Source organism: Gossypium arboreum, chromosome 8 (assembly GCF_025698485.1).
Source record: "Gossypium arboreum isolate Shixiya-1 chromosome 8, ASM2569848v2, whole genome shotgun sequence".
In the NCBI taxonomy this organism is placed as follows: domain Eukaryota; kingdom Viridiplantae; phylum Streptophyta; class Magnoliopsida; order Malvales; family Malvaceae; genus Gossypium; species Gossypium arboreum.
Genome location: NC_069077.1, coordinates 133,321,188 through 133,335,267, shown reverse-complemented (window position 1 = coordinate 133,335,267; position 14,080 = coordinate 133,321,188). Strand labels below are relative to the sequence as shown.

At 36.4% G+C, this 14,080-nt stretch overlaps 2 non-coding genes across 2 annotated transcripts; one reads left to right on the top strand and one right to left on the bottom strand.

Moving 5' to 3' along the window:
• The first annotated feature begins 4,733 nt into the window (after nucleotides 1-4,733).
• LOC128279715 (small nucleolar RNA R71) lies at nucleotides 4,734-4,840 on the top strand. The gene has a single exon (XR_008269912.1). It is a non-coding gene; the product is annotated as a small nucleolar RNA R71 (small nucleolar RNA).
• A 5,709-nt stretch (nucleotides 4,841-10,549) lies between these two features.
• LOC128279768 (small nucleolar RNA R71) lies at nucleotides 10,550-10,655 on the bottom strand. The gene has a single exon (XR_008269964.1). It is a non-coding gene; the product is annotated as a small nucleolar RNA R71 (small nucleolar RNA).
• Between the last annotated feature and the right edge of the window lie 3,425 nt (nucleotides 10,656-14,080).

Here is a 14,080-nt window from a genome sequence, read left to right as displayed (position 1 = left end):
AAGAATTTATTTTGATTATGAGTTGAGAATTTTGCTTGAGGACAAGCAAATGCTTAAGTGTGGGGGTATTTGATAAACCGTAATTTATACATATTTTTACCCCATGTTTAACGCATTTTATGGATGATTTCCTATTCTAATTGGTGAATTCGATGCTCCTAATGTTTTAATTTCATGTTTCATACTTAAGAGAGCATAGGAGAATGAAAGGAACGAGAAATGGGCCAACAACAGAGAAAAATGGGCCAAAGTACGAATTCTACACGGCCTGGACCTCCTCATACGGGCAGACCACATGGCCGTGTCAATTTGACAGATTCGAAGCACGATTCACACGGGAATGTCCCTGCTGAGCCCAAGTTGAGTCCAATTCAGAAAAGGCTAATTTTGAGGGCTTCTAGGCATTCTAAAGCCTATAAATACACCCTAGAGGAGGAAAGTAAGGGGACACAGAGAGGGAGGAAGGAATTACACGAAGAAAGCCGATTGATCCATCTCAAAAGCCGGATTCATCATCAAGCCTGAAGATCTCCCATTAATTTCCCTTCAGGAGTTTTGGGTTTTCTTTATATTTTGTATTCATTATTCTTCTAAGATGTTTTCCTTTTTAGTTATGAACTAAATCCCCTAAATACCTAAGGGGAATGAAACCTAAGACGAATCTTGTTATTATTTTCTGAATTGTATGATAAATATTTAACTTGTTCTTAATTATGTGTTCTTAACTCTTGTTTTGATATCCCAGGATACTGATTCAAGATAAGCTCTTATTCAGAGGAGGAATAGACCCTGTCTAAGAGTACATTTGTCATAATTAAGCGGATTTGTTTGCGCGCCTAGAGGATAGGGTGACAAGATTTTGTTGGATTAGGGTAAAACCTAATAGGGGGATCCATAAATCGAGTTAATGCAACCCTAGAGTGTTAATTAGAGAAAAGTCTCAAGTATTCAATCCAGGGATTAGACGTTATTACTCTTGAATAGGGATAATAACATAACTTAAGGATCTCTACAGAACAAGTTAAATGAATAAATCGTTTGATTCGGAGCCAGAATAACAAGTACAGTCTGGGTGGATTTTTCCTTAGGTATTGTCTTAATTTAATTGTTTTCCAAAAGTAATCCCCCAATTTCATTCTCTGTGAATTCTTAGATTATTTAATTAGTTAGTTAAAACAAAACCACCTTATTTTTAGGCTAGATAATAAAAAGACAGTTATTTTAGTTCCTTTGGGTTCGACAATCCGGTCTTGCTAAAACTATACTACTGTTCGATAGGTACACTTGCCTACATCGCGATAATAGTTAGTTTCAAGAACGATTAATTATAAATATATAAAACTTATCATACAAAACCACGGTGGAAATTGGAAGAATGGGTGCCGTATCGCGGTGATAGGACCCGAGAAGGATGCTGCTCCTTTTCATTTCTTCGAGGCAGGAACCGTAGTTTTCTTGCATTTTAGGTTTGTCATGATATCTGCAAATATGAGTTTAATCATTAAGATAATCCCTAAATCAACCAATCATCATAATAGTCTAAAATAATCACTTGCTCGTACGATAATATGAACAAATTATGCAAGCATGTCAAAACCAAGTGGTAATACTACCTCTAGAACAATAAAGAAGCTGACTAATAAATCACTCAATAAAAGCTATTATAAATTCTGTTCAAAACAAACAGTTCTAATATCTATATAGTATATTCCTAAGTTATATTTGAAGCAATGACACATAATGAACCTTAAAAATGTTAAAGCAAGAATAGTAGTAATATTAAGAATATAATCATATAGAACATGAAATAAGGAATTTCTAAATAAACTGAGAAAGTCATCATTCATATGTAAAATTAAAATAGTAAAATGGAGTGAAATATGCAAGAAACAAAACTGAGAGTGGTGATCGAAGGAGGTGCAGTGGTGCGTGGCGGTCGGAGGAATTGAGAGGGAAGGGGAGAAAAGAAGAGAGGAAGAATGTATAGGGAAGGGAGTACAAGAGAAGGTTTTGATGTGTATGGAGGAAAATGGAGGAGAAAGGGTGGATTTTGGGGTGATGATCGGAGCTTAGGTGGCGACGACGGCGGTGGGAGGAGCGGCTAGAGTTAGGGTATTAGGGAAGGGGATGATAAATAGTGTGGGTATATATAGATTTTGGGGCACACGGCCGTGGGGCACGCCTGTGTGTTTCTTGGTTTTCAAACTTGGGCACGTTCGGAATTCGACCACGCCCGTGTTCTTTGGGCGTGTTGGTTCACACGGCCTTGTCGTACGGACATGTCCTGCTTTGTTCGCTTCTCCCACGCCTGTGTATATATGCACACGCCCGTTTTATTTTGATAGCTTCGACCACGGATGGTGGCCATGGGCGTATCGCACGTCCGTGTTAATTTCTCAATTTCTACCACGGCTTATAGACATGGGCGTGTCGCACGCCTATGTTGATTTGGCACGATTGCCCACGGCTATGTCGCACGGCTGTGGCAATGTATCAAACCCGAGTTTGGGGAAAATTTTACTCTTTTTTCACACGGCCGTATCGCATGGCGGTCACCGCTCGTGTTCTAAGTACGGCCTAAGGTACACCCGTGTGCCTAGCCGTGTGGATTTGAGAAAACCTGTGTTCAAGGACTCAGTTAGTAATTTAGATGTTAAAAACTTAAATTTAAAGAAATCAATACCGTTAGTGCTCGGGTTGCCTCTTGAGAAGCGTTTATTTAGAGTTTAAGCTTGACTTACCTCTCTGTTGCATGGTCATGGTGGTGCGAGGGGTTTACACTCCTCATTCCTGCTAGAAATTTTATCAAAATAAGGTTTTAGACGAGTACTATTTACCTTAAATGTGTCGAATTTAGAGTGAGTTACCTCGACTATACCGTATGGGAAAATGTTAAGTACCGTAAAAGAGATTGCTCTATTAGGTTCAGAAGTGGTGATACGAGGGTCTGCTGCATCTAATAGTACTTTGTCTCCAACCTTAAGTTGATTTGGTGAAACATTGAGTCCGTCATGGCGTGGTTTTGGTTTATCGTGTGTTTTCAGTTTCTATGTCCGCTATTCATCTAGTTCCTCGATCTGAAGTCTTCGTTCTTCATAGATGGGTCCTTTGTTGTTACTTGAACATGGCTCATATATGCTCTTTGAACGTGTTTCCTGTAAAGAAGGTTGTACCACATGATAAGTATTAGTAGTATGATTTATACAACCACCCTCAATATTTGATGTGTTACTCGAATTACGAGCTTGAAGAGTGGTTGTTTCATCACCCACACGAAGTGTGAGTTCACCTGTACCAACATCAGTAATAGTTCTAGCAGTTGCTAAAAAGGGCATTCCTAAAATTAAAAGCACGTCATTATCCTTTTCTATGTCTAGAACAACAAAATCAATTGGGAATATAAATTTATCAATTTTAACAATTACATCTTCAATAATACCCCTAAGAAATCTGATTGTTTTATCTGCCAATTGAACGCTCATCCTAGTTTGTTTTGGTTTCCCAAGACCTAGTTGTTTAAACATTTTATAGGGCATGAGATTAATACTAGCCCTTAAATTAGCCAAAGCATCGTTAACGTTTAAACTACCAATTAAACAAGGAATCGTAAAACTTCCTGGATCTTTCAACTTGTAGGGTAGCTTATTCTGTAAAATGGCTGGGCAAACTACGTTCAACTCTACATGCGATGCCTTATCCAACTTCTGCTTATTTGCTAAAAGCTCCTTTAAAAATTTAATTGCATTCGGCATCTGCGAAAGAGCTTTAATAAATGGTAAGTTAATATGTAATTTCTTTAATAGTTTAAAGAATTTACCAAATTGTTCGTCTGTGTGGTCTTTCCTTGTCGCAATGGGGTATGGCACACGAGATTTGTATTCTTTACTTACCAGTTTTTGCTCACTGTGGTCCACCTTACTTTTACCTTTACTTACCACAATTTCTTGCCTCGGTTCTGGTTCAGGTTCAACTAACCCTTCCTCATCTTGAACGGTAATCGCATTAAGCTGCTCCCTTAGGTTAGTTTCTGTATTACTCGGAAAATTTCCTTATGGTCGTTCAGAAATCAGTTTAGCAAGCTAGCCTATCTGAGTTTTGAACCCTTGGATCGACGCTTGTTGATTCTTAAGTGCTGTCTCACTATTCTAAAAATGAGTTTTTGACACCGAGATAAATTTCGTTAGCATCTCTTCAAGGTTTGGCTTCTTTTCCTGCTGGTAAGGTGGTTGTTGAAAAGCTGAGGGATGTTGTGGCCTTTTATTTCCTTGGCCACCCCATGAGAAGTTGGGATGGTTCCTCCAACCTGCATTATAAGTGTTACTATATGAGTTATTTTAAGGTCTAGAATTATTGTTACCCATATATTGAACTTGTTCCTCCTTGGTGCTAGGGTTGAAGGGTGGAAAATCTGGGTTGTGCATTCCTCCATTTGAATCACACCTCATCACTGGATGCACCTGAGTAGAACGATATAAACCATCAATCTTTTTATTTAAAAGTTCTACCTAGTTTGACAGCATAGTGACTGCGTCGATGTTGAAAACACCAGCTACTTTTGTCGGCTTTATTCTCATAACTTGCCACTGATAGTTATTCAGTGACATCTCTTCAATAAATTCATAAGCCTCTTCAGGTGTTTGTTGTTTAAAGTTCCACCGGCGGCTGCGTCGATGAGTTGTCTTGTTGAGGGGTTCACACTATTGTAAAAAGTCTGAACCTGCAGCCATAGAGGTAACCCATGGTGAGGGCACCTTCTTAATAGGTCCTTGTATCTCTCCCATGCATCATACAGGGTTTCTAGATCCATCTGCACAAAAGAAGAGATATCATTCCTTAGTTCAGCCGTTTTAGCTGGCGAAAAATATTTTAGTAAAAATTTTTCGGTCATTTGTTCCCAAGTTGTGATTGACCCTCGTGGTAACGAGTTCAACCATTGTTTAGCTTTGTTCCTCAATAAGAATAGAAACAACCGAAGGCATATGACATCGTCAGAAACGCCATTTACCTTAAAAGTGTCACAGAATTCTAGAAAATTTTCCAAATGAGTGTTTGGATCCTCGTTCTGCAAACCATCAAACTGAACAAACTGTTGTATCATTTGAATCGTGTTAGGTTTCAGTTTAAAATTATTTGTAACAATAGCAGGTCTAACTATACTTAATTCAGCTCCTGTTAAACTAGGTTTAGCATAATCATACATAGTACGAGGAGCAGGATCCTGATTTACTAGGTTCGCAACAGCCACAGGAGGTAGCGGATTATTATGATTATCAGTCATCTCCTCGGTTGTGGTTTGAATATCATCTTCTTGCCATTCCTTTATGTATTGTAGACTTCACCTTATCTCTCTTCGGTTTCTGTGAGTTGTGCTTTCGATCTCACTATCAAAAAGTAGAGGTCCTGATGGGTTTCTTCTAGCCATAAACTATAAAAACCCGCTAGAAGTAAATAAAAAAAATTTAGTGATATAAACAAAATTAAAATAAAAATTAAATTGCAATAAAATAAATGGCTAAAGTAATAAAAATTAAGCATTCCTAATATCTCAGTTCTCCGGGAACGGCGCAAAAAACTTGATGTGCATGATAAGTCTTATATTTATGATTGATCGTACTTGAAAACTAACTATTATCACGATAAGGGCAAGCGCACCTATCGAGCAGTAGTATAGCTTATAGCAAGACAGGAATGTCGAACCCACAGGAACTAAAAGTATTAGTATTAACCTTCTTTTATTATCTAGCCTAAAAATAAGAGGATTTGTTTTATCTAAACTAATTAACTAAGCTAAGAATGCACAGGAAGTAAATTGGGGAAATACTTTTAGGAAAACTGATTGATTTGGACAATACCCAAGGGAAAATCCACCTAGACTTCACTTGTTATTTGACTCTGAACTAAACGATTTATTCACTTGACTTGATCCGTAGAAATCCCTAATTTATATTATTATCTCTCTCGAGACTAACAACGTCTAACCCTAGGTTGATTAATTGAAATCTCTTTCTAATTAAAACCCCTAGTGTTTCATTAACTCGATTTATGGATTCCCTTATTAGGTTTGACCCTAATCCAGCAGATTTATGTTGCCCTATGTCTAAGGTGCAATAAACTCCGCTTAATTATGCTAGATCTACTCTTAGACATGGACTTTTGCTCCTCTGAATAAGCACATCAATACTTGAATCAATATCCTGGAATAGTAAAGCAAGAATTAAGAACACATAATTAAGAACAAATCAAGTATTTATCATATAATTCAGAAAATAATAACAAGATCCGTCTTAGGTTTCATTCCCCTTAGGTATTTAGGAGATTTAGTTCATATGTGTAAAAGAAAACATCCCAGAAGAATAATAATAACAAAACATAAAGAATCCCAAAAAAACCTCTGAAGGAAATTGAAGGGAGATCTTCAGTCTTGAAGAAGAATCCAGCTTTTGAGATGGATCAATCGGCTTTCTTCGAGTAAATCCTTGCCTCATACTCTGTCTCCCCTTGTAATCCTCCTCTAAGGTGTTTATATATGATTTAGAATGCCTAAGAACCCTCCAAAGTGGCCTTTTCTGAGTAGAACTAGACTTGGGCTCGATAGGGACACGCTCGTGTGGGGTGGCTTAGGTCGTGTTAGAGTCTGCTAAATAGACACAGGCTTGTGGTCTACCCGTGTGAGGAAGTCCAGGTCGTGTTGATTTCCCACGTTGACCCATTTTCTCCATTTTTGGCCTGTTTCTTGCTCTTTTTACTTTCCTATGCTCACCTAAGTATAAAATATAAAATTAAAAGATTAGGAGCATCAAATTCCACAAATCTAATGATAATTCATCCAAAAATGTGCTTAAGCATGGGATAAAATATGTATAAATTACGACTTATCACTTTTCTTTTTATGCAGCTAAAGATTTGAGGACGAATCTTCTTGAGGAAAGGGGAATGATACGAATGTCAAGGCCCAATTTCAGACCCATGGATGTAATGGACTTACACTACCTTAAGGTCCAACAATATGATCAAAGGCCAAGCAAATCAAACCAAGATTCAATCAAAGGCAATATGTGAGGATGAATATTTATGAGGAAACGAGGAATGATATATGCATGAAATGGGTAAATTTTATTAAATTCAATTCACCAAAGTTGCCAGTTTTTAAGTTTAGGGAATCAACAGACTTGTGACGACTTTTTAGATGGGATCCAAGCGTTTCTTGGTTAATATGTTTGCATGGTGTTCTAAGATCTATCTCTTAGCTTCAAAACGCACATTGAATCACTCGATTTTATGACTATTTTAATGAAGACTGCATGAATATAATTTTTGTATGGGATTATGACGAAAATTACGAGTTTGAGCTTTTAATTCGAGCTTAAATCATATTGGGTTCAAGTTTTAGGCTTAATTTTTATTATATATGAGCCCAATATTTTATTTATCACTCTTATTATTTTATTATTTTTATTCCAAATTTTTATAATTATTAAATATTTTGAGTTATGTAGGAGTTTTATGTCAAGAAGAAAGTTTAGTTTTAAACTATTTCTTATTTAAGTTAATTAGAGCTCTAGTAAACTTAAGAGCTTTATTTAAATTTATTTAGCTAGCCTATATAAAGGCTTTCGTATTGTGCACAATTTAATCAATTCATTATTATTCAACTTCTCTTTTGAGTTAATAAATTTTCTTTGAGTTTTTATTTTTAAATTTTTTTCTTGAGTTTTCTTTTAGAAGAGTTTGAACAATCTTTTCAAATTGTGGGAATCATCTTCAAATTTTTTCTTGCCAAGTTTTCTTTCTTGGAGGGGAAATTAAGATCGCTTAAAGGGGGTTGTGGATTTTTCTTGTTTCCAAGGCTCTTTAAGATTTCTACACACCACGTTTCATCTTGTTTATTATCTTTTTTATTGTCTAATCTTCGATTTATTGTTCTATTTTATTTATCTTAATTATTTATTTTAATTGCTTCCTTTAATTTTTTTTATTTGACTTGGATTTGTTTGAGTTTCAAGTTGTGTCAAAATCCAAGTTTCTTTTCGAACGTCTAGAGCCCTAAGTCAAATTTTCGAATTGGACAAACTTTACGATCTTGTTCCATTCATCTGTATCACTTGCTAGTTAGGGTTTTCGACATGCATAGTTGCACCAGCTTCAACCATAATCCAAAGGCTTTCTTCTCCTTCAATATGTCATTTAGAATTTCATTTGACAATTGCAGATGTAATTGTGATAGGGCCTTTCGATCCTTACGTTGTTTTCTTCAAGCGTCAATCTTGAAAGCATCTTATCTAACCTAGCAAGGTGATGGTCACTAAACTAACTAAAATTACGACAAAGGCAAGCGCACCTATCAAATAAAATTATAACTATGGTGAGTCGGGAATATCGTATACACGAGGACTAAAAGTACTAGCAATGATTGTTTTTCTATTATTTAGCCTACAAATTAATGGGGTAGATTTTAATCTAAAATTTACTAACTACTTACTAAGAACATAACAGAGAATGAATTAAGAAAATTGATAAATCGTAATTTATACATATTTTTTCCCCATGTTTAACGCATTTTATGGATGATTTCCCATTAGAATTGATGAATTTGATGCTTCTAATGCTTTAATTTCATGTTTTATACTTAGGAGAGCATAGGAGAGCAAAAGGAACGAGAAACGGGCCAAAAATGGAGAAAATGGGCCAAAGTACGAAATCAACACGGCTTGGACCTCCTAACACAGGCATACCAGACGGCCGTGTCAATTTGGTAGGCTCGAGCACGGCCTGAAGTAATTGCACACCGGCATGTCCCTGCCGAGCCCAAGTTGAGTTCAATTCGAAAAAGGCTAATTTAGAGGGCTCTTAGGCATTCCAAAGCCTATAAATACACCCTAAAGGAGGAAGAAAAGGGACACACAGAATAGGGAGTAAGAAATTACTCCAAGGAAGCCGATTGATCCATCTTAGAAGCCGGATTCATTATCAAGACTGAAGATCTCTCCTCAATTTCCCTTTCAGGAGTTTTGGGTTTTCTTTATGTTTTGTATTCTTTATTCTTCTGAGATTTTTTCTTATTTAGTTATGAACTAAAACCCCTAAATACCTAAGGGGAATGAAACCTAAGACGAATCTTGTTATTATTTTCTGAATTGTATGATAAATATTTAACTTGTTCTTAATTATGTGTTCTTAATTCTTGTTTTGATATCCTAGGATACTGATTCAAGATAAGCTCTTATTCAGAGGAGGAATAGACCCTGTATAAGATTACATTTGTCATAATCAAGCGGAGTTGATTGCGCGCCTAGACATAGGGTGATAAGATTTTGCCAGATTAGGGTGAAACCTAATAAGGGGATCCATAGATTGAGTTAATGCAACCCTAGGGTGTTAATTAGAGAAAGGTCTCAATTATTCAATCTAGGGATTAAACGTTATTAGTCTTGAATAGGGATAATAACATAACTTAGGGATCTCTACGGAACAAGTTAAATGAATAAATCGTCCGATTCAGAGCCAGAATAACAAGTATAGTCTAGGTGGATTTTTTCTTAGGTATTGTCTTAATTCAATCGATTTTCCCAAAAGCAATTCCCCAATTCTATTCTCTGTGAGTTCTTAGTTTAGATACTTAGTTAGTTAAAACAAAACCTCTTTATTCTTAGGCTAGATAATAAAAAGACAGTCATTACTAGTACTTTTAGTTCCTTTGGGTTCGACAATCCGGTCTTGCTAAAACTATATTACTGTTCGATAGGTACACTTGCCTACATCGCGATAATAGTTAGTTTTAAGAACGATTAATTATAAATATTTAAAACCTATCACGAAATCACGCGATCAAGTTTTTGGCGCCATTGCGGGGAACTAAGATATTAGGAACGCTCAATTTTTATTACTTTAGCCATTATTTTTCTTGCAAATTAATTTAATTTTATTATTATTATTTATTAATTTACATTTTATTTCTCTTGGCAGGTTTTTATAGTTTATGACTAGAAGAAACCCGTCAGGACTACTACTTTTTTATGAAGAAATCGATCGCACAGTTCTCAGACACCAAAGAGAAATAAGGCGAAGCTTAAGATACACAGAGAATGAGCAAGAGGACGATACTCAACCCCCAACCGAAGAGATGGCTGAAAACCAAGACAATCAGCTACCTCCTGCAATTGCGGTTAATCAAAATCCTACTCCACACACTATGTATGATTTTGCTAAACCTTCTTTAACAGGAACTGAATCGAGCATAGTTAGACTTGCTGTAGCTGCCAATACTTTTGAACTAAAACCTAACACTATTCAAATGATACAACAATTTGTTCAGTTTGATGATTTGCAGGATGAAGATCCCAACGCTCACTTAGCAAACTTTTTGGAACTATGCGATACATTTAAAATCAATGGCGTTTTTGATGATGCCATACGTCTTCGGTTGTTTCCCTTTTCATTGAGGAACAAAGCTAAACAGTGGTTGAACTCGTTACCACGAGGGTCAATCACTACTTGGGACCAAATGACTGAAAAATTTCTATTAAAATATTTTCTTCCGGCTAAAATGGCTAAATTATGTAATGATATCTCTTCGTTTGTGCAGATGGGTTAGAAACTCTTTACGATGCGTGGGAGAGATACAAAGGCTTATTGAGAAGGTGCCCTCACCATGGGTTACCACTTTGGCTACAGGTTCAAATGTTCCATAATGGCCTGAATCCTTCGACTCGACAAATGTCTGACACAGCTGCTTGCGGAACCATCAATAATAAAACATCTGAAGATGCCTATGAGTTTATAGAAAAGCTGTCATTGAATATATATATCTGTGGCAAGTCATGAGGACTAAGCCAACTAAAACAGCAGGCGTTTATAACGTCGATTTGGTTACTATGTTGTCAAACCAGGTAGAACTTCTAAATAAAAAGATTGATGGTTTACTTGGTTCTATTCAGGAACATCCATTAATGAAGTGCGAGACGAATGGATGAGGAGCATGCACAGAGTATCAACCCTTCAACCCTAGCATCGAGGAGGAACAAGTCCAATATACGAGTAACAATAACTCTCAATCCCAAAATAACCCATATAGTAACACTTACAATGCAGGTTGGAGGAACCATCCCAATTTCTCGTGGGGTGGTCAAGGAAATCAAAGACCACAACATCCTCCGGGTTTTCAACAACCACCCTATCAACAGGAAAAGAAGCCGAACCTTGAAGAGATGCTCTCAAAGTTTATATCAGTGTCAAAAACCCATTTTCAGAACATCGAGACAGCACTTAAAAATCAACAAGCGTCAATCTAAGGGCTCGAAACTCAGATAGGCCAGCTGTCCAAACTAATCTCCGAAAGACCACTAGGAAGTTTACCTAGTAACACCAAATCAAAAGAGCATGTAAAAGCAGTTACACTAAGGAGTGGAAAAGTGCTAGCGGGATCTAAAAAGAAGCTAACACAAGAAGCCGTGATGAGCAAAAGGGGGGAAGAAAGACCCGAAAATAGTGACAAACTAGTGCCGAAGGAATATAAACCACCAGTTCTATACCTAGAAAAATTGAAAAAAGATAGTATTGATGCACAATTCGGTAAGTTTCTTGAACATTTTAAATAATTACATATCAACTTACCTTTTGTTGAAGCCATCTCGCAGATGCCTACATATGCAAAATTTTTGAAAGAGCTTCTAACAAATAAAAGGAAGTTCGAAGATGTATCTACAGTAGAACTCAACGAGGAGTGCTCAGCCATACTCCAAAACAAACTGCAAACCAAACTGAAAGATCCAGGAAGTTTTACTATTCCTTGCTTAATTGGTAGTATGAATGTTGAGAAAGCACTAGCTGATTTAGGCGCTAGCATTAATCTGATGCCATATAAAATATTCAAACAACTTGGTATTGGGGAACCTAAACCCACTAGGATGAGTATTCAATTAGCCGATAGATCTGTTAAATATTCTAGGGGTATTATAGAAGATGTACTTGTGAAAATAGATAAATTCATATTTCCTGTTGACTTTTTTGTGTTTGACATGGACGAAGATGTGGAAGTGCCTTTAATCTTAGGGCGCCCATTTTTAGCCACTGCTAGGGCTGTAATCAATGTGGGTGACAGTAACTTGGTACTTAGAGTAGGTGACGAGGAGATTATCTTTAAAATTTATGACGCTGTGAGGTTTTCTAGGGAACATGATGATTCATGTTATTTTATTGACTCTATTGATCATACTACTCAAGACTCTTTTCAGGAAATTATATAGAAGGACACGATGGAACTGTATCTAGCTCAAGAAGAGGAAACAGGTGATGAACCTAATGAGCATTCTTCAAGACAAGTAGAATATGAAGGCATTAAGATAAACGATGAACTTAAGCAAAAACCCTCTATTGAAGAGCCTCCCAAACTGGAACTTAAACAATTACCAAACCACTTGGAGTACGCATTCCTTGGAAATAATTCTACATTACCAGTTATTATTGCTTCTAACTTGCAACCCAAAGAGAAAGAGGAATTGATCCAAGTATTAAAAGAACATAAAATTGCCGTAGCTTGGAAAATTTTTGACATTAAAGGAATCAACCCTTCTTTTTGGACCCATAAAATTTTTATGGAAGATGAATACAAACTGTGTGTGCAAGCTCAAAGACGACTGAACCCCAACATGAAGGAAGTTGTAAAAGCCGAGGTAATTAAACTTCTAGATGTTGGGATTATTTATCCTATTTTTGACAGTTCTTGGGTACGTCTAGTGCAGGTTGTCCCTAAGAAAGGCGGCATGATGGTTGTGACCAACGAGAAGAATGAATTGATCCCAACAAGGACAGTCACAGGATGGAGAGTTTGCATCGATTACAGGAAACTTAATGATCCCACAAGAAAATATCATTTCCCCTTGCCATTCATTGATCAAATGTAAGAAAGATTATCCGGGCACATGTACTACTGCTTTTTAGACAGACTCTCTGGCTACTTCGAAATCCCAATAGCTCTTGAAGATCAAGAAAAGACGACATTCACATGCCCATATGGTACGTTCGCTTATCGTAGAATGCCTTTTGGATTATGTAATGCTCCTGCCACCATTCAGCGCTGTATGATGGCTATCTTTGATGAACTCTAGGAAGATATCATGGAAGTATTTATGGATGATTTCTCGGTATTTGGTAACTTTTTTCATCTCTGCCTTAAAAATTTAAAATGAGTTTTAATAAGATGTGAGGAAACGAACCTTGTGCTTAACTGGGAGAAATGTCATTTCATAGTTCAAGAAGGTATTGTATTAGGGCATAAAATTTCTAAGAAAGGGTTTGAAGTAGACAAATCTAAAATAGAAACAATCGAAAAATTACCCCCTCCTAGTTTGGTTAAGGCTATTAGAAGCTTTTTAGGAGATGCTGGTTTTTATAGAAGATTTATTAAGGATTTTTCTAAAATAGCTAAGCCTTTGACTAAATTGCTAGAGAAAGATATACCTTTTAATTTCATTCAGGAGTGTTTAGAAGCATTTAATACTTTAAAGGATAAATTACTTAATGCTCCAATCATAATTGCACCTGATTGGAACTTACCATTTGAATTAATGTGTGATGCAAGTGATTTTGCAGTAGGTGCAGTATTGAGACCGCGAAGAGACAAGCATTTTCAACCTATCTATTATGCTAGCAAAATTTTAACAGTTGCATAAGAGAATTATACTACTACGGAAAAAGAATTGCTAGAGTGGTTTTTGCATTTGATAAATTTCGATTGTATCTCATATTTTCTAAAGTTGTTGTTTACACTGACCATTCCACCCTTCGCTACTTTTTAACTAAAACTGATGTAAAACCTCAACTGATTCGATGGATTCTCCTATTACAGGAATTTGACTTGGAAATTTAGGATAAGAAAGGAGCTGAAAATCTTGTGGCTGATCAACTGTCTAGGCTTGAGAACTCCAATACCAAAGAACTAGATGAAGTTGAAATAAATGAATCATTTCCTGAGGAACAATTTTTCACTATATCTGACTCTGAGGTACCATGGTTTGCAAACATCGTGAATTTTTTAGCCGCTAACATTATCCCAAAAGGGTTAACACACCAACAAAAGATGCAA